This window comes from Cydia splendana, chromosome 9 (assembly GCF_910591565.1).
Source record: "Cydia splendana chromosome 9, ilCydSple1.2, whole genome shotgun sequence".
NCBI lineage: Eukaryota > Metazoa > Arthropoda > Insecta > Lepidoptera > Tortricidae > Cydia > Cydia splendana.
The window spans coordinates 8,967,327-8,990,575 of record NC_085968.1 but is presented as its reverse complement, the minus strand read 5'-3'; positions in this window follow the sequence as shown (position 1 = coordinate 8,990,575).

The window sequence follows — 23,249 nt, the reverse complement described above, 5'->3', positions numbered from 1 at the left end:
AGCCTAAGCTGCCCTGTCGATAGTTAGAAGGTTGTCCATTAATTACTGGACACTCTGTATAGAGATGTAACTAACCCAACTGGCACTTGGCACTTTTTTTATCTGATAGTCAGCAAATGAGCCGCCTGATGGGAAGCGGTCATCTGATACTACTTTAAACACTAAAACGTCCATGCGTTATTGATTTAGTGTAATTTCCCCACAACAAATTAGCCTTTTGGCTGCACTTGGGCCGAGCACAAGCATAAACAGTAGCAGTAGGTACTAGGTACAAAGAAATCACGGAGCGACATAACCTCCTCGTTCAAAGCTACCACGATAGGCTCAGCTAGAAAGTCGTAGAGTAACTGACTGCAAATAAATATGGGAGCGATAGCTTGCACTCCGTGGTCCATAACAATCAAACAGATGGCGATGGCGTCGCATTCTTACGCCGCTAAGGATCCGATACAAGATAATTTTAGATATTAGACAAAACAAAAAACCTAAGGTAGGGAATAAACACATTAAAAAATGTTGGCTAACGGCGTATTGCATAGAGTATCATTCTATGGAACTTGCTAACTATGTAAACAAAAGTTACTAGTAAATTCATTCATTCATCAAGTTTGATTACATAGTTAGCAAGTTTCATAGAACGGTTACCGATACGACGGTTATGTCAATTACACAAACGTGCACGGTGCGTAACGGAATGGGTAAGTAATATATAATAATAATATAATTTTACACTAAACAAAATATCTGCAAACAAAAGATTATACGAGTATAGCGCCAACTGCGCGCCTCTGGGCTGTATCTTATTCTTTGAACCTCGTGGCGGTGCAGCTATACAAAATTCACGTACGATCGCAGTGAGCGGGGTAAGCGGGTGGTGCGGGTACAGAGCGCTTAGCTCCACCCAGACGCTCAAGGGCATTGGGCCTACCAATCGTCTTAATAATATTAACTAGATTTTGCCCTGTGCGCACGCGTGTTGTTTGCTGTTGGTGCTGTTGTTGACGTGTTGTTGTTGCTGTTGTTTGCGCTGTTGTAATTGCGTAGTAGCTTGTATTCCAAAGGGAAAAAGAAACAAAGTTGTACTTTTGCTAGGACAAACAGATCCGCGTGCGAGCACTTCATTCCTGTAGCTCGGTAGCAGTCCGGTTATATGAGGGTCGCAGTTCTAACCTAACCTAACCCACTTTTCTGGTAGCAGTCCGTTTCTGTGAGGGTCGCAGTTCTAACCTAACCTAACCCACTTTTCTGGTAGCAGCCCGTTTCTGTGGGGTTCGCAGTTCTAACCTAACCTAACCCACTTTTCTGGTAGCAGTCCGTTCCTGTGAGGGTCGCAGTTCTAACCTAACTTAACCCACTTTTCTGGTAGCAGTCCGTTTCTGTGGGGTTCGCAGTTCTAACCTAACCTAACCCACTTTTCTGGTAGCAGTCCGTTCCTGTGAGGGTCGCAGTTCTAACCTAACCTAACCCACTTTTCTGGTAGCAGTCCGTTTCTGTGAGGGTCGCATTTCTAACCTAACCTAACCCACTTTTCTGGTAGCAGTCTGTTCCTGTGAGGGTCGCAGTTCTAACCTAACCTAACCCACATTGTTGGTAGCAGTCCATTCCTGCTGTTGTTATTGTTGTGTAGTAGTTTGTTTTCCAAAGGGAGAAATAAATAAAGTTGTACTTTTGATAGAAAGAAAAGATCCGCATGCGAGAACTTCATTCCCGCAGCTCGGCCTTCGGCCTCGCGTGCTTGGGAAATCGTAACTTTTCCTATTGGGTCGTGTTGCAGCTCCAACTTCCTCCTCACGTGTGACGCTTCGAACAAGACTAAAATACAACCAAGCGCAAGATGAACTGCCTGTAGGCACCTTGAACTCTCAATTATATTTAATTCATGTCGACCGTGGTCAAATATTAAAATTAGTGATATGTATTTAGTTCTTAAATAATTGGATTGCGATATGCCTATTAGGGTAATTTTTTCAATTATTTCAATTTGACATTTTATATTTATTTAAATTTATGATTATGATGATGAATTTGCACGCTTGACGGGCTTGGCGCGTTGCATGCGATCCAAAGCCGGGCGCCTTCGACACCCTCATACTAAAAGCGTAACACTCTACATATATTGTAACATCCCCATACTGTATCAATCCAAATAAATAATTTGTGATTTTCAAAGGAGTCAAAGAGCACGAAGGAATATAATCATTTTACAGATCGGACGTAGGTATATCAGTAAAGGTGAAATACTGTAAATATATCATACTTACATACTCACAATTATATTATCTAGGAATATAATATTATTTACCTACATTGAAATTGGTTGCTGACCTAGTGAAAATACTGAAATATTTTAACTGTTGATGTAGGAAAGCTAGGCGCTTTCAAGCACCTCGTAAAGTATTAGATGCTTCTGTTATCAGAAAGTGTGTTTTTATAGCACTTAGTGCCTTTTTCTTACGTTTCATATGCTTTGATTCCCATTGTTTGTAAATGGTAAAATCACGTGACCGCGCGGAACACACTGACGCAGGTCCGTCCTCTACAAGCGCTGCCGCGCGACTGAAGAGGGCGTAAGTGCGTTCGCGAGTGATGGCGGTTGCGGATTTAGTAGGTATTGAAACATAGAAATTATTTTAATGATGTTACCGAGACAAAGTGATCCAAACCATCTAGATTATCTTATTACCTATACATTTATGTAAAAAACAAGCCAATAAAGTTTGTATTGTAGCTCTGAGATTGATTTATTGTTAAAAAAAGGCGTAACTTTGGATTTTTTTTCTATCGAGCAAAGTTTATCTAATCATGTTTTTGAGATCCAAAACATATCTGCCAGATCCTTAAGTATAAGATATATTTTTTTCACAATTTTAAAACATTGTTTCTTATATTTCCGATGGATTCAAAAAACTGGTTCGTTTAGCTCCTACGGGAAAAGCACGCCTTAAGCGTAATTAGCCGAAACCTTTATAAGAGTGTAATTCATAAGAAGTACATAAGATATAATTTATGTACTGGTTTGCTGTTAGCTTTTAATTGTATCACTTTACATATATGTTACTCAAATAACTAACACGGTTACACTGTTGTAAGAACATTATTTTTCAGGTAGGCCTTATTATACCTACTATAGGCCTTATTACCTCCTAGTACCTTAGTAGTAGTAGTACTACTACGGAAATTGATTCAAAGACTCAAGACTGACTTAAGTGGCAGTAGGGTGTAGGGTTTTTTCTAGGCTTAATGAGTTCGCTGAAGCTTATTTTTTATACTTAGCGCACAGAACCACTAGTTTAACAGTATCAGCTCTAACCACATGTCACCATTTTGTCCTTTACGTAACAAACTCAGGGGCCCAGAATATCCGATGTACCTATCAAATCAAGGTTCTGTACCAAATAAGGCCCGGTTATTATAGTTCGTTATTTTTTAGCATTAGAAAGAAGGTAAACAATCATGACGTGTCTTTTTATTAATAATTATTGAAAAACGCTTTTAAAAATTAGTTTATATTACTTATGAAAGCAAAAGAATATAAAAAAGTATATGATTAATACATACATACATACATACATACAATCACGCCTATTTCCCGGAGGGGTAGGCAGAGACCACGGATTTCCACTTGCTACGATCCTGACATACCACTTTCGCTTCCTTCACATTCATAACATTCCTCATACACGCTCGCCGGTTTAGGGTTCTCTTGCTCATTAATATGATTAATATGATTTATAATTCTAACATATTTGCTATGACTTATTTTTCAATGGTAATTTTTAATAAGACATGTCAAAATCTGTTACCTTAATGCAAAAAAAAAACGAACTTTAAGCGTGCTAACTTTCAAAATTTCATTTTTTATAAGATAGTATAAGTAGATGGGCAAAAATTTTGCGTCCATGTCCACCAGTGAGTAAGTGATTGAGATACCTAAACATTTAACTTTATAATGTAAAATGATATAATTTACTAACCTACTCGTTTAATTTCAGGTAGGTTGAATAAGGAACCAAGTAACCATGGGGAGGAGCAGTATTTACTAACATTTTCTTTTTGGGTCTTCAGAGTGTATCGTTTCCTTTTTTTTGCACATATTACACTTAAATATATATTCTCTGTGTAAACCTTTACGTCTTTCAATGACAAAGGCAAGATCAGCAAATGTACAATTTGTATGATCGTGCCTGATATTTGAGATCACAGAAAATAAATATTTTAAATCCACTATTCTGCGACCTTCTAAAATTTTGTTTTATCATGATTCATGATCAAAAAGCTCGGATTCAATAGTCATATCAAACGTCGATTATGCAGTTGATGATGAGCTTGCATTTTCTACCATTGGTGCTGCAAATGCATCAACCGGTGGCGATAAACTTTGCCCTCTTGTAAAACAAATTACTATTGTGATTGTGTCCAGCAAAAGGCCAAAATTCGGTTTACTTTCCTGTTTAAAATATTACTAATTTATTCATATTTCAGATTAGGTACATATGTAACTGTCTGAATGTTACAATGCCAGCTGGCAAATTCTATCACATTTGTTTGTTTGGTAGTCATGGTAACATTCACTTACATTGATATCCTTATTAAGATCTGTATCTTATTATCCAGACCTTAAAATATTGCCACCGTTGCCCTTTAAAAAAATACTGTTTAAATAATTGGCTACTCAAACAATGCTTCTATATTATAAATAATGACTACACAAAAATGGGTAGTATTGTATATAATGCACGAAATAAGGCCCGATTCTTAAGCGGGTTAAAATTTTGAGGCCATGTCCGCTAATACTATAGACAAAATATCAAGTTTAATAAACACAAAAAAAAAAACATTGATGGGCCTTATTTTATAATTTAGGCCTTACTTTGTAATTTAAAGTAGAGTTAGGCCAAGAAAAATCTATAGCGATTTTGATAGAACACGCAGTGCAAGTATTATTTCAAACGTCGCTTCTATGAAATTATGACATATAAATAACACTTGCACTGCGTGTGCTATCAAAATTGCTGTAGACTTTTCTTGGTCTGACTCTAAAATATTCTTTATTACACCACAAACATAAAAACAAATTTAAAAAAAACCGGCGAAGTGCAAGTCGGACTCGCACACGAAGGGTTCCGTACCATTATTTATAAAAACGGTCACCCATCCAAGTACTGACCCCGCCCGACGTTGCTTAACTTCGGTCAAAAATCACGTTTGTTGTATGGGAGGCCCCACTAAAATTTTTATTTTATCCTGTTTTTAGTATTTGTTGTTATAGCGACAACAGAAATAAATCATCTGTGAAAATTTCAACTGTCTAGCTATCACGGTTCGTGAGATACAGAGATACAGACGGACGGACGGACAGCGGAATCTTAGTGATAGGGTCCCGTGTTTTACCCTTTGGGTACGGAACCCTAAAACCGATTTACAATGTAGATAAAGGTAGCAACAGGCGGTCTTATCGCTGTTAGTTCTTATTCTTCGTTTGTTTAGCATTAGAGTGAAGGTGACGTGTCTTTTTTAAGCATGCAATCGTATAATTATTTATTAGCTTTTTTTGTAATAGTTATGTACTTAGTGGTTAATATTAGTATTTACTATTTTTTTTTTCAATAATGCTTAAAAACGGAAGTATAGACTAGAGATGTGCGCCGATGGCAAAATCATCGGCGGCGGCGTCCGATGATTTTTTGACCGGCGGCGGCGGCGTGATCGGCGTGAAATCGGCGTGGCATAATTTTTGATACTGCATGAGAACGTGGCCGTAGAAACTCTACATTAAAGGTTTCTGAGTATTTACTAGGCTATCTAAAACATATTATGAGTGTTTTCTAAATTATATCCCATCACGTCACTTGGCATTTAGCAACCATTTCTTACTAACCTGACGGTTACCAACGGTATGTTTAAATATTAACATAAAAATAATATACATATATAGGTACTTTAAAACGCTACATTCTATGCAATACCTATAATGACTTTGTAAGCGGAATACAAATAAAACACATAAATCATTATAAAATATTTTTTACGAAATAATGATGAACTACTTTAGTGTTTTTTTAGTGTTGAGTGTTGCAAAGACCCAATTCATGTCCCTGAACGAGCCAGATCCAAGCGACAATTTCCATCGATGGGCAACTAGTCACCATGTGCGATCAGTACAAGTATCTGGGTAGTATGATGCACCATTCTGGGAATGTGGAATGCAACATTCAACACCGAATAGCCGCTGCTTGGCTAAAATGGCGAGAAGTGACTGGTGTTACGTGTGACAGGAGAATGCCGGTCAAACTCAAGGGTCTGGTATACAAAAGTATAATAAGGCCGGTTCTTATGTATGGCAGCGAGACGTGGGCAACGACTCAAAGACACGTGCATACCATCCAAGTTGCCGAGATGAAGATGCTGAGGTGGATGTGCGGCGTTACCAGGCTCGACATAATCCGTAACGATACGTACGAGGAAGCCTGGGCGTGCGCGACATTGCCGATAAAATGCAGGAGAGCAGGCTGCGATGGTATGATCACGTAAAATGAAGGCCTTCTGACTACGTAGGAAATTTGGCGCTACAACTTTCCATCCCAGGTCGAAGATCTAGGGCCAGACCCAGAACAAGATGGAAGGATGTAGTGCTAAAGGACATAAGTGAGTGCAAGTTATCCGAGGACGATGTCGTGGACAGGGCGAAGTGGAGAAGGTTAAGCGGGAAAGCTGACCCCGCCACCATGTGGGATGGATAGCTAGGGAGAGAGAGAGAGAGAATGATGAACTACTTTACATTTGTCTGAACTGAATTATCAGAAATGTATGTTAGAATAAAGATGTCATCGTTTTCGAAAGTAAACGCCAGGTTGATTCGCTCAACAGAATGTCTTTGAAGTGTCCCGTGTCGCATGGCACTTGCAGGGGAAAACCCGCGAGTCTTCAGACCTACATACTGCGAGCGACTACTCAAAGATTTGAAAGACGAGCCCTCTAACGTAAAATCGCTTGAAAAACTTTTTATGAGATAATACATTGTATTTCATAAAAGAGTTTTATGGAATATTAAGGTCTACTTTGTTTTCTTTACTGGTAGCTTATGATGACCCTTGGTGATTTAAGTTCCTATAAGTGTAATTGCTTAACCTGACTTTTATAACTTTGATTGAAATATATATTGTTAAGTAAAGAAGCCGATAATCACGATAAAATGACTACCTATATTATATGATAAATAAATCAAACCATATCTATCATATGATGACCCTTATGCGCGTCACCAGCATCACACGAGATATCATAAAATACGCAATTATAATCGCAGTGAATGCTGGCTGGAGATTCTAAGAAGAAAATAGCATTTTTATGTCCTAGGATATGCATACTTGCAATTTTCTTGACTTTAGTTCACTGATTAAATTGACAATCAAGAGACTAAAACAAAATGCGTTTTACAAAAAAGCTGTGCGATAAAATATTAAATAATAACCTGTGATCCAGAAACTAGATCTTGTTTAAATTAACGCTAAATCGTTATCACAGCTAACACCGCAAGGACAAAAATGATGCTAATTTGGTTCACTGGCAAATAATAAGCGAAAAAGCATAAGGATCTTCAAATTATATGTCTGATACTATCTACTCACTACGCAAAATGCAATAAGATACGTTAGGTATCAAAATTTCCCACGCCGATTATACGCCGGTCAAATTTATCGGCGGCGGCGGCGTGGAAAAATCGTCGGCGGCGGCGGCGCGGCGCACATGTCTAGTATAGACATGACAACCAAATATTAACGCCATTGTAGGGCAGGATATACAGAACATGAATCATTTGTACTGTCACGCTCCGTGATTGTTGAGCCATTTAGGGTTCTAGCTAAATTGGACATTCCATAGAGCACGAGTAAGTATGGAACAACCAATTCAGCTAGGACCCTAAATTGCTCGACAATTACGAAGCGTGCCTGTAGGTACCTAAAAATTTTGTTAACCCATTTTAACCATGCAATAAAATATTTTTGATTTTGATTTCTAATTTGAAATATTAGAATCAAAAAGTTCATAATAGATTGTATATCATAACTACAAAAATGTGTTCCCTACTCTCAACCCAAAACCCCTTGTATCTTAGGATCTAGATATTTTCACACAAGACGGTTTATCGATAACTTCTTACATCACTAGATTATCGGCATTAAATGTCGACTATTGCCCATCACTTTTCTGGCTGTGTACGTATTTAGAAACTTGACTCCGCCCCTAAAATTAGTGCGATAGGGACAACTGCAGCTGAGGCGAAAAATCCTGCGTAAAAATGACAAAAATCGAGGTTTCGTAGTCCTCTTTTTCCTCCCCCAAAACTTAACCAATCGTAACCAAATTTGGAAATCTAAATGATTATGAAATTATCTGTGTCGGACCGTTTTGCTTTTTTGGCTAATTGATATCAGTTTTGAATACCACGCCTCTCATTGCGGCATAGTCTATTAGGCCATTTTGGCCGTTTTTGAAGGGCTCTAGCGCCTTAAAAAACAAAAATATCAAAAAAAGCAAAACGGTCCGACACAGATATTGACAATATTAATCTGTGTTGAAAAAATCATTGCTCTAGCTTCAAAAACCACGGAGGAAAACGAGGACTACGTTTGTATGGAGGAATGACCACTCCTGTTGGCTCTTAATATTATTGCCGAAACTACAAAGTAGTCCGGTTATTGTATCCGTATTAGTGCATATTCTACCATTAATATAACCGATATATGGTTTTCGGGGGCCCTTGCGGATACACGATACACTTCGACGTCTTCGACCCATAGGGATCTTTTGTGCAATACGCGTGGCATTAAAACTTTAAATGTTACACTTGCTGTTACAAGGCCGTGTAGGTCTAAGCTTACCGCTATGCTAGACTGTCTCTATGCCTCTGTGTCAGCACAAGTCCGGCAGACAGTTTGACAAGCGCGTTGCTCACAGCACGCGGTGCACTTTGTTACATATTTCAAGCCCCCACCTGCCGGCTGGTTAGTTTTTGTCCGAGGACGTCATAACAATGTTTTACGGAAAAAAGTGACGGCTTTTTGGGTAGTCCAAGAGAAATTGTTTTCTCTTGTCTTTAATATTTTTTTCGGAATTTCGCTAAAATTAATAAAAGTGGTAGTAGGTATTTAATATGGGGCGAAAACATATTTCATTATATTTTTTACACTTAGGTATTAAGTAAAACAGGCAACTAACCTGAGACACGACTGTTGAATCGTCAATTTTTATGAGTGCAAATATCACGAAATAGTTGGCTTTACCTTTTATGTCTGTAGGGTGAATTGTAAGTTGTCGTCACATAACACCCTGGAGCCTGGACCTTGTCAGCTCACGCCACGCTTCTAGGCGCTGAAACATTTTTGTAGATTATTCCGATGTAATAGGGTTGTACTGATTTATTGGTTTAGTTGGTTGTCAAACGTAATCGCCCTTCTACGCTGGTTGCTATCTTTGTATAAATGTATGGTATGGAGCCCTTAATTTAGCGTGGCCCGACACGTAAGTACTTGGTCGGTTTTCTATCGTCTACATATTCATTACATACACCATTGTTCTAAATTCATTAGTTCCTCCACAAACCTCAAAGTGTAGCTGTAGGTATTTCAATTTTAAACTTCTCTCACTCGCCGAAGTTCCGAGTTGGAACTCGGAACTTCCGGAGCACCTGTTTGTGCAAACCGACCAACAAATAACGAGCCTGACAACATTTCATGTATTGTAAAGAGGTGTTCTTAGATGGAATTTGACCTATTGGTACATTATTAATTATTAATTTATATCTACAAGGAACGACTATTATATTGATAGAGTCGCCATCAGATATATCGGAGCGGCCAAGGTACTCACAAATATCTGAAGTAATCTGAACACGCCTCTATTGTGAAGGCGTTAAAGTGCGTGCGTGCGCGACAGTACATGCCTGGATCATACTTAACAAGTACAGTGGCGAGACAGGTAGGTAGCGGCACGTCACAAATCATAATCAACATTAGTCCGTATTATTCAAAGCAGATCAACCAAACAGAGATCACAGAGAAAAAGTGGATTTGATCGTACCGGATTTAGCAACAAGTTACTAGCTGCACGGTGTCGCAGCCCACCGTGTTATGCAGATTCCCCGTCGTAGGTATACTATATGTATAGCATATTTTGAGTTGTCCGCCAGCACAGAATAAATAATCAATCAATCAAAAGAATAATATTATAAAATATCCTTACGTCAATTTTGGGCGTCAAAATCGCAAGCGTTTTATAGCTGCGTTCCAAGTCGCGTATTAGGAACCTCAGTTTTAAAATATAGACGTAGTTTATGTACTAAGTAAGTCAGTATCTTCAATCATGGGAAAATATTGTTATTATTTGGCTTTTATTTTAAATATCTTTGAGTTAATGGATTGGATTTGACAATAATTGTGTGTCTCGAAACTAGAACGCATTCCACATGACATGGCGATATGACATGTCTTGAATGTTAAACCAGAATACAAATCTACAAGATTTTGGTTTGTGAGAAAAGCCGTTAAAATACAAAATGTGCCCCTAGTGTGTTGTGTTTTAATAAACTAGTATGATATTTGTTACATTGTGTAAAGAGTTGTGTTCGATCAAGTAGGTAGGTACTTGAGAGACAATCATTAAGTTTTTGGGTGGAACGCTTTTAATTTCGTCTGCTGTGTCTCCAGAAGGTGACGTTGTTTCAAGGATACTGGTGCTAAGGTTAGTAATATTTAGGTACACATTGTATAGGTAGGTTCTCTTACTCCAGAATGTATTGACCAATATACAACTTTCAATATTTTTTTACCTAAGTGGCTCGATCCGCTAATGCGCTTAGTTATCCAAAGCGAACTGTTTTCTAACACAGCGATCGATTTTACACTGCAAACAAAACGGTACCTAATACCTAAGTACATCCAGAGTGACCGGTTTAATTTTATTCGAGAAAGGGACGTACTAGTAGGTAAGGTAAGCCCAAAGTTTTTAAGAAAATCCCTCAGATTTCGCCAGTGGTATAAATAAACAGTGAAATTTTACGAGATTTTGCTATGAATCGTACCGCGCGATGATTCCTCGAATGACGAGGTTGAGACCAAGTCCCCTAGACTTTATTTGTTGAAAAAGTTTCTTAGGAGGTATTTTATACTCATTAGTACCGTACTGGAGTATTATCCATGGAATAAGAAAGTCTTGTTCTTATCCCGTAATGTGATTTTTTTTAACACCTTTGTATTTTGTCTTACGGTGGTTCCAGTGCATCACTGCTTATCACTACACTGCACATAACTCACCTTACATTATTTGGCGACTGCAAGTGAACTTGAACTAAGGCTAATGTTATTTACTTAACTGAGATCGATAATATAATGCCTATGAACTTGCAAAGAGAAGCTTGTCATTCATTTAAATAAACCGAGACTAAAATAAACGATAGAAGATTTATTACCCTCTGAAGTTAAGAACTCGCGGCGAACAGGTGCCTGTGAATCCTCACAACATTAAAGTTGCTGCTAACTTGTTCACGCCGAGCGTCACGCCTGGGGTTACCACGCGATTTGACATCAGATGAGAATATTTACCTTCTATTACTTACAAAGGAAAAGAGGATTGATAAAAATACATTCATAAATATTTGGCGATAATCTTACCCAGATCAACCTTGCCTACTGTACATACTAAAAAGAACTGGATTGGCCATAATATTGACTCATCGAGTACCACCGATTAAGTATAATATTTATACCTACATAATTTATTAAGCATAATAAAGTCCACGAATTGCTAGTGTGAACATGTTTTAAAGAAGAATGGGACAATTTCAAAATGAATACAAAGTCCGAGTAAGATCCAAATGCTGGAGACTCGAGTGACACTCCCAGCCGCAACAGAACTCCACGCGATTCGAGTATAACTCGAATGAAGCCTCGAATACTTCGACTGAAACACTTCTCGACTTTAGCATAATGTGTGTTTGAATTTCTTCAATTACTTTATGTTATTAGGTAACTTTCTCCAGTTGGTTCTTGTTTATCCTTAAGCACCTGCTTAGGAGACAAGTATCTACTTATCTCCTTATTTCTACGTAGTCATACATTTATGATAAAAGTTTTATATTTGAGCCAGTTCTGAGCACGAATTTTATCATAAAACTCGTGCTCAAAACTGGCTCAAATATTATTGTTTTAATCACTGTCATTCTTTAGGTATTTAAAGCATTTAAACATGGCGATCCTAATTGAAATATATACTAATCATTCAATGGAGTCAAGCCTTTAAAAAATAAGAAATTATCAACATGTAAACAACTCTTTCAAATCTTTGACTAAATTCACTTGTTCGCACGCAAAGGAAAAATGTCACTGAAAAAAAAATCTACACTTATTAGAGAGCTTTGTATTAGGTAAGTACTTCACAAACGTCAGTATACAGAAATGTATGTATGTATGTATGTATGACCACGTTAATCTCCAAACGCAGTCCATCCCTACGGTAAACAATACTACTTTAGACAGGGTCCCCTTGTTTGCACTACTAATTGAATTCATTGTAACTGCTTAAATGATGTTCGAAGTGTCCATTATGCTTTTTAAGTCCCCTGATTGGATGTCGAAATTTAAATTGGGTTTTTGCGACTTTTTTGTATGTGATTTTTAGGAGCATGTGGAAATTTAGGTTTAATTGAAAATGCGAAAGATATTAAGATTTGCATTAACCGTTACTTGATGATAATAAAAGCTTCCATTATTCATCAATTCAAAATCATTTTAAAGAAGATAAGTACGTTATCTGAAGGCCTCTATGTAGGTATGGCCTATTGTGCCAATTATGTTATTTGAATAAGGCAAGGAATAAAAAATCTTGATGTTTTTTTCCAATTTCCCTTACCTATTTTTAAATTCTCACGAATTACGTTCAACAATACATAGACTGCAAATAAGTACTGCAAATTCTAAAGGTTTAAACAGAATACGGGTAGAAGAATAAGCTTAATTATTTTTTGTTTCTTGCAATGCAACAGTCTATACAATGTCTACATTTTCAGTAACTTTCTATCTCCAACCAGTTTAACTTTTTTTTAACAAGACTAAATCATTTTAATTTCACTAACTCAAACTTCGTAAAGGAAATAAAAAAGTATCAACAACCCCCAGTCCCCCGTCCCTAGTTCAGAAGAAACACAATAGGGTAAACGGTCCCACTCGCGCCCTCATATTGACCCAGTTGCCTGAGTTTCCGCCATTTTTAAAAATAAACTTTTTTGTTTATGGTTCAGTGTCTAAGTGGAAAACCTTTTTAGCGAGGGACAGGTGAAAAAAGTATTGGAAAATATCACAAGGTACAGAGAATATCAGCAAAAATGTTCACGCTAATGGGAAACATTTAGACTTTTTGTTTTGTAGATATATAATTACTTTATTTATAACCTGATTTCGTGTTATTTTAATATTATATACCCAACGAGCTCTATTTCTATCTCTGCAAAAACTACGTCTTTCCGTTTGACTGCTCGAAAATATGGCAATAGATGGTCTTAGTTTTACACCTAAACTAACAGTCCAGCAATGTTTTAGGTGTACTAAGTTGGACCACAGAATAAATAATAGTACTAGTTGTACTACATTTTTACTTTCCACTCCCTGATTGGTCTGATTGACCTCTCAGCGCACCATGTTCAGGTCATATATTACCATACATAGATATGGTTAGCTAATATACATCAAATTATGTAAAAATGTTTTCCATAATGTCAATATCCAGAGAGGAAAATGAGGACTACGTTTGTATGGAGAATCGGCCGCCCGCGCCCCCTTTCCTCTTAAAGTTAAACGAAACGTAATCACGTGCGTACTTATGAAAGCAGATAAATGTACGGATTGTACGGAACTTGTTTGTGTAATGAGACGCGCTCCTAACTGCAGCTAGCCGGGTTGGCACATGATTGTCGCGACAGTATCTCGCCGCGAGATAGACTACCCGTCCCTCTTTAATTAATACAGTTAGAAAAAGACGGGTAGTCTATCTCGCGGCGAGATACTGTCGCGCCAATCATTTTCTTGGCCTATAGATGAGGGAAGTTATGGTTTTATCGAGCGCGGTAATGGCCGCCGCCGTAAAAAGGCTAATTCCGCTGTCTTCGCTGATTCGTCGCCACTGTCGCCAGAATAAAATAACAAACTCCTTTGTTTTAACTTAGGTACACCATTATTGATTCTGCCTAAGACAGCTGTGTTTCATTACATGGCCATTTTCACCCTTGGTGTACCATTTACTTTTTTTCGAAAATCTAAGTTTTGGGTTATTTCTACTCAGAATCACGACGACTATCGATTTAAAAAAAAAACGTGTCCCCCAAAAAATACAGGTTGTGACGCATTTTCACATACATTTTGTATGGACCGTCACAAAACTGAAAACCCAATTTTTTTATGAAAAACTGGGGTAAGTACACCTTTTTTCTTTGTCTCATTCAATAGTAGGTACTCGTGATTCTGAGTCTAAATAACCCAAAAGTTGATAATTTTTCGAAAAAAAGTAAATGGTACCATTTTTTCTGAGTACTTACCCCACAGACGAATGAAGATAAAACTATTTAATTTATCATTGTGAAATGCTTTGGCATATTTTCAGTCTTTATTAAATGTAACAGTTTGTAAATGACAAACTAAAATAACATATCTGATTTTTTTTGCTCCAGGTAAAGTTAATTAAAACCTGTTATTATTATCAAACTTACAATTCAATTGTAAGGTACAGGGGGCAGTTTCGACTGTGGGAAATTTCAACTAATCAAAATATATTCCATGTTTTACATTATTAACTAGAGTGTCATATATGTCCAGATAGCGAAAAACATCTTTTCAACCCCCTGCATCTTAGTTGAATTTTCTCGCAGTCGAAATTGTCCCCTGCACATTATCATATTAACCACATTAGGTTGGTCAAACCAATTTTCCAGTCAGTAAGAACCAGGAAAACTATAATTACTCATCCTTTTCTTTTGGGTGCTAGTACTAGGTGTCAGACAAAGATAGTATGATTCTCTCTGTCTATGATTGAAATGACACAGTCCTTTGACAAACTATAATAATCTTATTTCCATTCACTCCAAACATCTTGTAAGTGGAAATTCTTGAGCCTTTGACCCAGTTCCGTAGAACGGTAGCTATGGCTCACCAGTGTACCCAAGAATCCTTTTACACGACTACACTTGAGGACATCATCAAATATACATTTTGGGATATTAAGTCGGTACGCACGACACTATACGGAAAGGACTTGTCCTTGAATATGTATGAATGTAGGATGTATGCTGCAATGGATATGGTACTTGCTTGTATGACGTAGTAAATGCAAAGGCTGTAAAAAGTATAAGTACTTAAAGGTGTTTAGTATGATTTATGTTTAATGTTTCATGGATGAACTTTGTACAATTTTGTGTTAGTTCAACTATGTAAATTTGTTTAACTGTACATGATTAAATATGTATTCGTATAAAATTTTCACTAACGTTTTAAAACCAATTTGAAAATATATATGTATTTAATATCTTTTCTATTCTAAATTTATATGTTAAAAAACTTTATATGTTGATGTTATTAAAATTAATTTGACCTAATCTATCGATCTTTAATTGACACACGTCACACGTAAAATAATTGTCAAAGAAATGCCACTTCAGTGAGCAATTTTTTTGAGTAAATAAAATCGCTCAGTAAAGTACTTGGGAACACATACCGACTTTACCTAATTCACCGTTACCTACTCGTAATGCGAATAAGCAATGTAAGCATATGCCACATCCCATTAGATGTAGTCCATGTTACTGTAGGGTTGGCAGATGCTCGTTTTTCCCGAACACCGTAGACATCAATGATGCAAATGAGAGATGCCAACCCTAATCGAATTGTAATTTTATACGGTGCGCAATCAACGCAAATAGTTCTACAGATAAATAAATCAGAATACATTTTGTATTTGCATTTAAATTAAGTCTTTCCATTAATTAATCTTACTTTATTAATAATAAATTATTATATTTCGTTAGGTAACTTGTAAATGATAGTGTTGATTACTTAGTAGTTTTATTCAAGATGCAATAACTACTAAATAAGTAACTCATAATTTTCATCATTCAGCCTATATACGTCCCACTGCTGGGCACAGGCCTTCTCTCACTCGAAAGAGGGCTTGGGCTATAGTCTCCACGCTGGTCCAATGCGGATTGGGGACTTCACATACACCTTTGAATTTCTTCGCGGATGTATGCAGGTTTCCTCACGATGTTTTATCCTTCACCGAAAAGCAAGTGGTAAATATCGAATGATATTTCGTACATAAGTTCCGAAAAACTCATTGGTACGAGCCAGGATTTGAACCCGCGACCTCCGGATTGAAAGTCGGACGTCATATGCACTCGCCCACCACCGCTTCACTTCACTCATAATTTTATCAAAGTGAAATTTGTGACAATCTGGACCTGTAAATAAATCACTAGGTAGTACTCGTAGGTAGGTAGTTAGAAACTATACCTAGTAGGGTCAAAATTCTTTTCGTTGTCTTGTTTTTTGTGCCCAAAAAATGTGACGGAGGGGAGTTTTTTGTATGGGGTGAAATTTAGTCTATAATTTTTCTCAAGAGAATTCTAATCTACTGCTAGAAAGACATGCATTAGCAATCAACTTCTTTTATTAAAAAAAAAACAAAAATGGAAGCGTGACAGAGTGGTCAGAAACAAGACAATGAAAAGAATTTTGACCCAGTAAATACTTTGCAAATTCTGTGTTGTTTATGTTAAGGTTACATTATTTATCATCATCATCATCATCATCATCTCAGCCATGAGACGTCCACTGCTGAATATAGGCCTCCCCCTTGGACCTCCATTCGTACCGGTTGGAAGCGACCCGCATCCAGCGACTTCCGGCGGCCTTAAATAACAAGGTCGTCTGTCCATCTTGTGGGTGGACGTCCTACGCTGCGCTTGCTAGTCCGTGGTCTCCACTCGAGCTCTTTTCGACCCCATCGGCCATCTTCTCTGCGTGCAATATGGCGTGGTTATTTATCAAATTAGGCAAATTGGCAAACTATTAGAATGCACTCTTGGTTTGATTCTCATGAACATATTTAATAAGAAAATGTGCGATATTTTTTTTTTATTAGTCTACAATACGTAATTACAGGATATTATTTGTTGAGCACACCGTTACTTACCACGGAAGGACTAATGCAACATACGGCCTTTTTGTTCGCAATCACACTGTCTGTCTCTCGGACAGTACTAGAAAGGATGGAATAATAGGTAGGTAATAAAGTTCATCATCGTCAATAAAGTTCCTGTCTTTCTAATCAAATCTGCGCAGCCTTCTTTCGTAATAAAGACAAATTTTAAGACGAATAACCTGTCTTTCATAAATAACACTTTCCCAGTGATTTGTGTGAAAATCCGAAAACTCATAACAATGTTCTTCCAAATGTATTGTTACAATCCCACTGCAAAGTTTTACGATTAACGTATCTCCCTCAAACAGAAGGAAATATGATGAATTGCCCGACTTTCCTCTTTCTATCATTTTAAGGCTTCTATTGGAGCCTAGGGCAGCCGAGACAAGATTGCGCTGGAGAAAAGTAGATTTCTTTATGTACGTTGTAATAATAAAATTGTTTATTTTAGAGATTTGAGTTAAATCGGGAATGACTTGGACTTTGTCGCTAGAGACAATAGGATTTTTATCGGACTGTGGACAAAATAGACAGATTTCATAATGATTATTTTTTTTTACTTTGATGCGGGAATCTATAATAACTGTGAAATCTATGACTAATCATGATAACAATACAATGCTAAATAAATCACCGAACCAAGTACTTTACATATTTAACCCTGGCGTCAGTTCTAGATAAGGTACTACATATATTAGTCAGTTAAAAAAATGGTACTGAGCATAGTAAGAAATAAAATCAGAATAAAAGAACAGACTACCACAAAATCTAATCAAAACTTGGGCCGGTGAATGTTTCTCGAGAAATTACAATAAGAGGCTTGGAAGGTAGACTCCTGGGGTTACGACCGATTTCATGACCGAACTTTCTTAGTGCGGCTATTTTTATCCTGTTATTGCTATTTTTTAATTAGGATAATTCGCCAGTGAACGCCCTAAACTAAAAATGAATTCTATTCACCTATAAACAAAATTGATTTTAGTATAAGGTTTCAATAACTGGTCAGCTTTCAATAACTGGCCACCTTATACTAAAATGAATTCTATTTATAGGTGAATAGAATTCATATTTAGTTTATGGCGGCCAGTTACTAAAAGTGGCCAGTTACTGGCGAACTACACTTACCGAAACATTTCAGTTTTATATATGCTGGTGTTGTGTACAAATATCTCAGATTTGTTATTTAGTCATCCTTACTTAATACATAGGGTGACAGACTACAGTTATTGGTCACTCCATAATAATTGGTCACTCTTAACAGGCTTCTATTTCCTTGTTTCTCTCTGATTTGTTTAGAGCGGCTAATTACTATGGAGGAGCCAATACCTACTTATACAATTCACTGTTATATAGCAGTTATAGTTAATACCTACTTATAGAGACTACCCAACTAGCAAATCTATGTGCTATAAAAGTTGAGAGCACGTTTTTATTTTCGCTTTTTGGTGCTATAAACGGTGTAAAAACAGTCGAGTAAAAGTCCTGTAAGCGTTTACTCAACGCGAAAAGGCGCACTTATACAGACTAAAAGTGTTATAAAAATCGAGTAAGCGCTGTATAAGAAGCAAATCGATGCTGTAAGAGTTGAGTAAAGGTGGATAAAAGCACTTCTAGTGTTTAAATAGCAACGATAGTGCTTTTATTCGACTATTTGTTCTATAAACATTAGCAATTTACTATTATTCAGTAAAAGTGTTCTATAAAAGCAGCCGCACTGCTTTTTCTCAGCAAAAATGTTTCGTAAAGGTAGCCGGATTACTTTTACTCGGCATTTTAAATGTGTAAGAGTGCAGTAAATGCTTTTATTCAACTAATATGTGCTAAAAACGATCTCAGGTAAGCGATTATATTTCAATTCTTTGATTAAGTTTGAGGCCTAATCGTCTTCGCGTGTCTAATAAAACAAAAAGGTAAGTACTTAAGTATTTTTTACTGCTGTCATCCATGACATTTATTTTTACCGTGATTGTGTACATAAGTTTTTACTGTCTGTAAGTACACGTAATACAGTAAAACCCAGCGCGAAAAATACTTTATTGATAAAACCAAAGGCACTGGTTCATATATATTCATGGGCCGCCTGTTTTCTTAAATTTCAATAAAAAAATATTAATAAAAATAAGTAAAAATTTGCTTACACGATCTAGTTTCTGTTATATCTCATTAATTCGACTATAAGTCGAGTAACTGCGTTTACTGCTACACTTATAGCACATGATGTCGCCATGTTTATGGATTTATAGTCCGATGGCCGACTGCATGAAACCCTACCTGATAAAAAAATTGCTCTGTAGGGGTAGCTGACTTTTAGCAGCTTCAACTGCTCTTGGTCGGCCGTAGCTTAACTTGGCAAATTTTGCGCAAATGGCAAAAATGTGGTACAAATATTCATCAAAAAAACAAAAGTGGTCAGCTACATCCTGTGTTGGCAGGTTCCTGTGTCCGACCGAATTTGTGGTACCAAGTGAGCTACAATTTACCTCATCGAAAAATAGAATGTCACTTGTATGGTAGGATAGCTGCTATTGACTTTTTGTTTAATGCGGACGGACTGAAAACGCTGTCAGGCTAAGGTGAGGCCGACCAAGACATATGTCAACAAATTTAATGTAGGTATTACAATCAGTTGTTTTGATTCTATTTTTCGATGAGGTAAATTGTAGCTGTCACGTGGTACCACAAATTCGGTCGGACACAAGAACCTGCCAACACAGGATGTAGCTGACCAGTTTTGTTTTGCTGTCCTCAAAGGCAGCTATCCTACCATGCAAGTTTCATTCTATTATACGATGGGGTTTTTTTTATGAATTTTTGTGCCACTATTTTGCCATTAGCGCAAAATTTTCCAAATTAAGCCGCGGCCGACCAAGAACAGTTGATGCTTTTAAAAGTCACCTACCCCTACAGAGTAGGATTATTCTATTTTTTTGTCAGGTAGGGTTTCATGCAGTTGGCCACCGGACTATATTGAAACGTCAACATGGCTGACTTGTGCTGTTAATGTAGTTCAAAACTCTTTAAAAGTACTCTAAGCTGAATACATTTTGAATAAAACCTGTAAATACACTTCAGCTCCTATAACAGCGGTTTGAACCCCATTACCCGAATTATGATATAAGCGCGCTGTTACAGCAGCATTGTTGCCAAATGGTTATTTGATTGCTTTTAATAGGCTTTTATAGCAACAGAGAAGAGAGTTAAGTAACAGTTGTATTAAAGCGCCTTATTCAGACAATTAGCTAATCTATAGCTGTTATATGATTTTAATAGAACAATTATGCTGAATAAAAGTGATTTAGTAGCGCTAACTCAGCATTTATTAAAAGGTGGAATAAAAGTGCTAAAAGATAGTGCTATAAACGTTTATACGACATGATTATAGCACTAATTAGCGAAAATTGCTAAATAGTCGAGTTAACCGCTATTATACGATATATTGGTGCTTCAACAACCGTAACTTGGCTGTTATACGATTACAGGCTGAGTAAATCAATTCTTATACGACTATTTTGCTAGTTGGGTAAGACTAATAATATTTGTACTTTAGTATAAGATGATGGAGGTTAACACGCGTTATTCATCACCAACATACACGGCACAATACATAATGATTGTGTTGTTTGTACACTGTATATCGGTTTCTATCACTGTATATCGAAAATAAAACGCTCCTGAGTTTTATAAATGATTGCACGGATCTTCACAAAATCCGGTAACGAATGCTCGTCTAGCCAAGTGCTAAAAACATAAGACAACGGAGAAATTTAAAGTTGTTTTCCACACGGACCGCAAAAGAAACTTGAATTATTGTTTTCCTCCGCTAGAACTTCTTTTATTCCAGAAAAGAATAATTATGTCGCTTAATTTCATTGATGAGCCCATTGTGGCCCGACTTGGGGCTTATTTGATTTGAAACGAATATAATTCATTTAGAACTCGCCGTTGCGGAAAAATGCGGAGATTACCGGCCATTTTTAACAATATTTTGAAATGAAAGATTTTCAGATTGAGGTTCTTATTTAGTATATTTTATATTCTAACCACCTAAGAAAATTTGGCTCAATCTTACTCGCAGAAATAAATATTTTTGATCTCCCAAGAATAGTAAGTAATTTTACTTTGTTGTTAGATGTCAAACGGACGCGATCTCTCTACCACTACCAGTCACGTACATTCCATACAGTGCATCTAAAATTCAACAAGGAATTCTTAGACTGCATTTATAAGCTGTCAGCCCTAAACGTAAGGAAGGATGGAAAGATGGAATGTCTCGTGAAGATATTTTACTTGCATAATATCATAGTGACCGCAGCGAAATCAGCGAAACGGTGCTCTCGTCGAATATGTACGTACATAGGTAGGTACCTATATAAGTTTGTATAAATCACAACACATCAATTACAGTCTAATATATAAAAAAAAAAACATAAATATTCTGTTTCACTCTGAAAAGCGTCGGGTGACAGTAAAATATCGCGACTCAAACACAAAGGGAAACATATTTTTTAGCAAAACGCGCTTTCGTGTTATAATTTTTCACGAGGGACCCTTTTCGGATTTTGCAAACAAAATTAGGGCTGAACTCCGCCCTCTGGTTCAGGCGGTTGTATTAGGAGACGTGACCAAGTGGACAAAGGCAATTATTACGCATATGTGGCGATGGGAAAGTAAAACAATGACCGTAGGTAGGAATATACCTACGAAAATAAATGTTTAACTGGTCTAGATACACTGCCGTACTCGAACTTCAAGATATTCACAAGAGACGACACGTACTAGATCCATTCTAGATACGTTATAGTTTAGATATCAACTAGTTCTCTTTTGCAGCGCAATTCGGGCAACCAATGTCACTTTTACGTTAGATAGAGTAAGTTATCTATTAGATGTGAATTGGATCTCTAAGTCATATCCTGTGAAAATCGCTCAACAGTATCTCCAGAATCGCGCAAATGTCAAATTTGACAGGTTAGATCTTAAACATATCGTTATCGTATATTATTATACCATGTCGTTATCGTATCTTGGTCATGGTCTAATAAAACATGGTCTTCTATTCCCAGAGTGACACGGGCCTACGTCACAATAACATTGCCACTTTATTTCAACATAACATGTTACATGGGTACATTATACCTATGGTTAATAACTTAAAATATTTCTTTATAATATTATAATTTTCATTTATATGTATTTTATCTTAAATTTTACAATAACAAGTCATTTTTAATTATTCGTTAGCAATATCTTCCGATTCACGAAAGAAATTTCAGACGTTCGGGTAATTCTGTTTACATTACTGGCAACACAGGATAGCGCTGTCACATTTGACAATTCGGATCTAGATAACTTCATGCCCTGACCGTCATCCTTGTCAAACGCGTGTTAATTGTTATTTCCTTCTCGCTCAGTGTCAGCAGTCGCAGTGTTTTCCAAACTTTTCACGTCGTAAGCTTGGTAATTAATGTGTAACTGTGAATTAGTTTTCAAACGTTTGTCTTGTATAGATAAATAAAGTTTAATTTAATACATTAGATTTGTTTTATTTTACTATGTTTCTACATGAATAACTTAAAATTAATGCCGTTAAAATAATTTTCACCGTTGGTTGAAATTCTCCCACATTTTAAAGTTTGAGAACCTGTAAACAGCATGATGACGTAGGCCCGTGTCAGTTAGGTCATACGCGAATCTCGGAATAGAGTACCAGGCGGAGTATATTATTATACCATGATCTTGGTGATGTCTAAAAGATGTCTAATAGATGTCTATTTCAAAATCCGAATCGGGCCCACAGAAGACCATTATTCCACATTTTATCTATTTTTAGGTTGTACAGTTCGAAAAATACAGAAAATTATGTAATATCTTTTTAAAGAGATGACTAAGACTATATACGACAGATTTGTCAATACCAAAAATATATGAGTGACCACTGAGCAGTGCTATAAATGTTATAGTCAGTCAACAAGTATCCTGACCGAACGAAGAGCAAAGACTACCTAGAT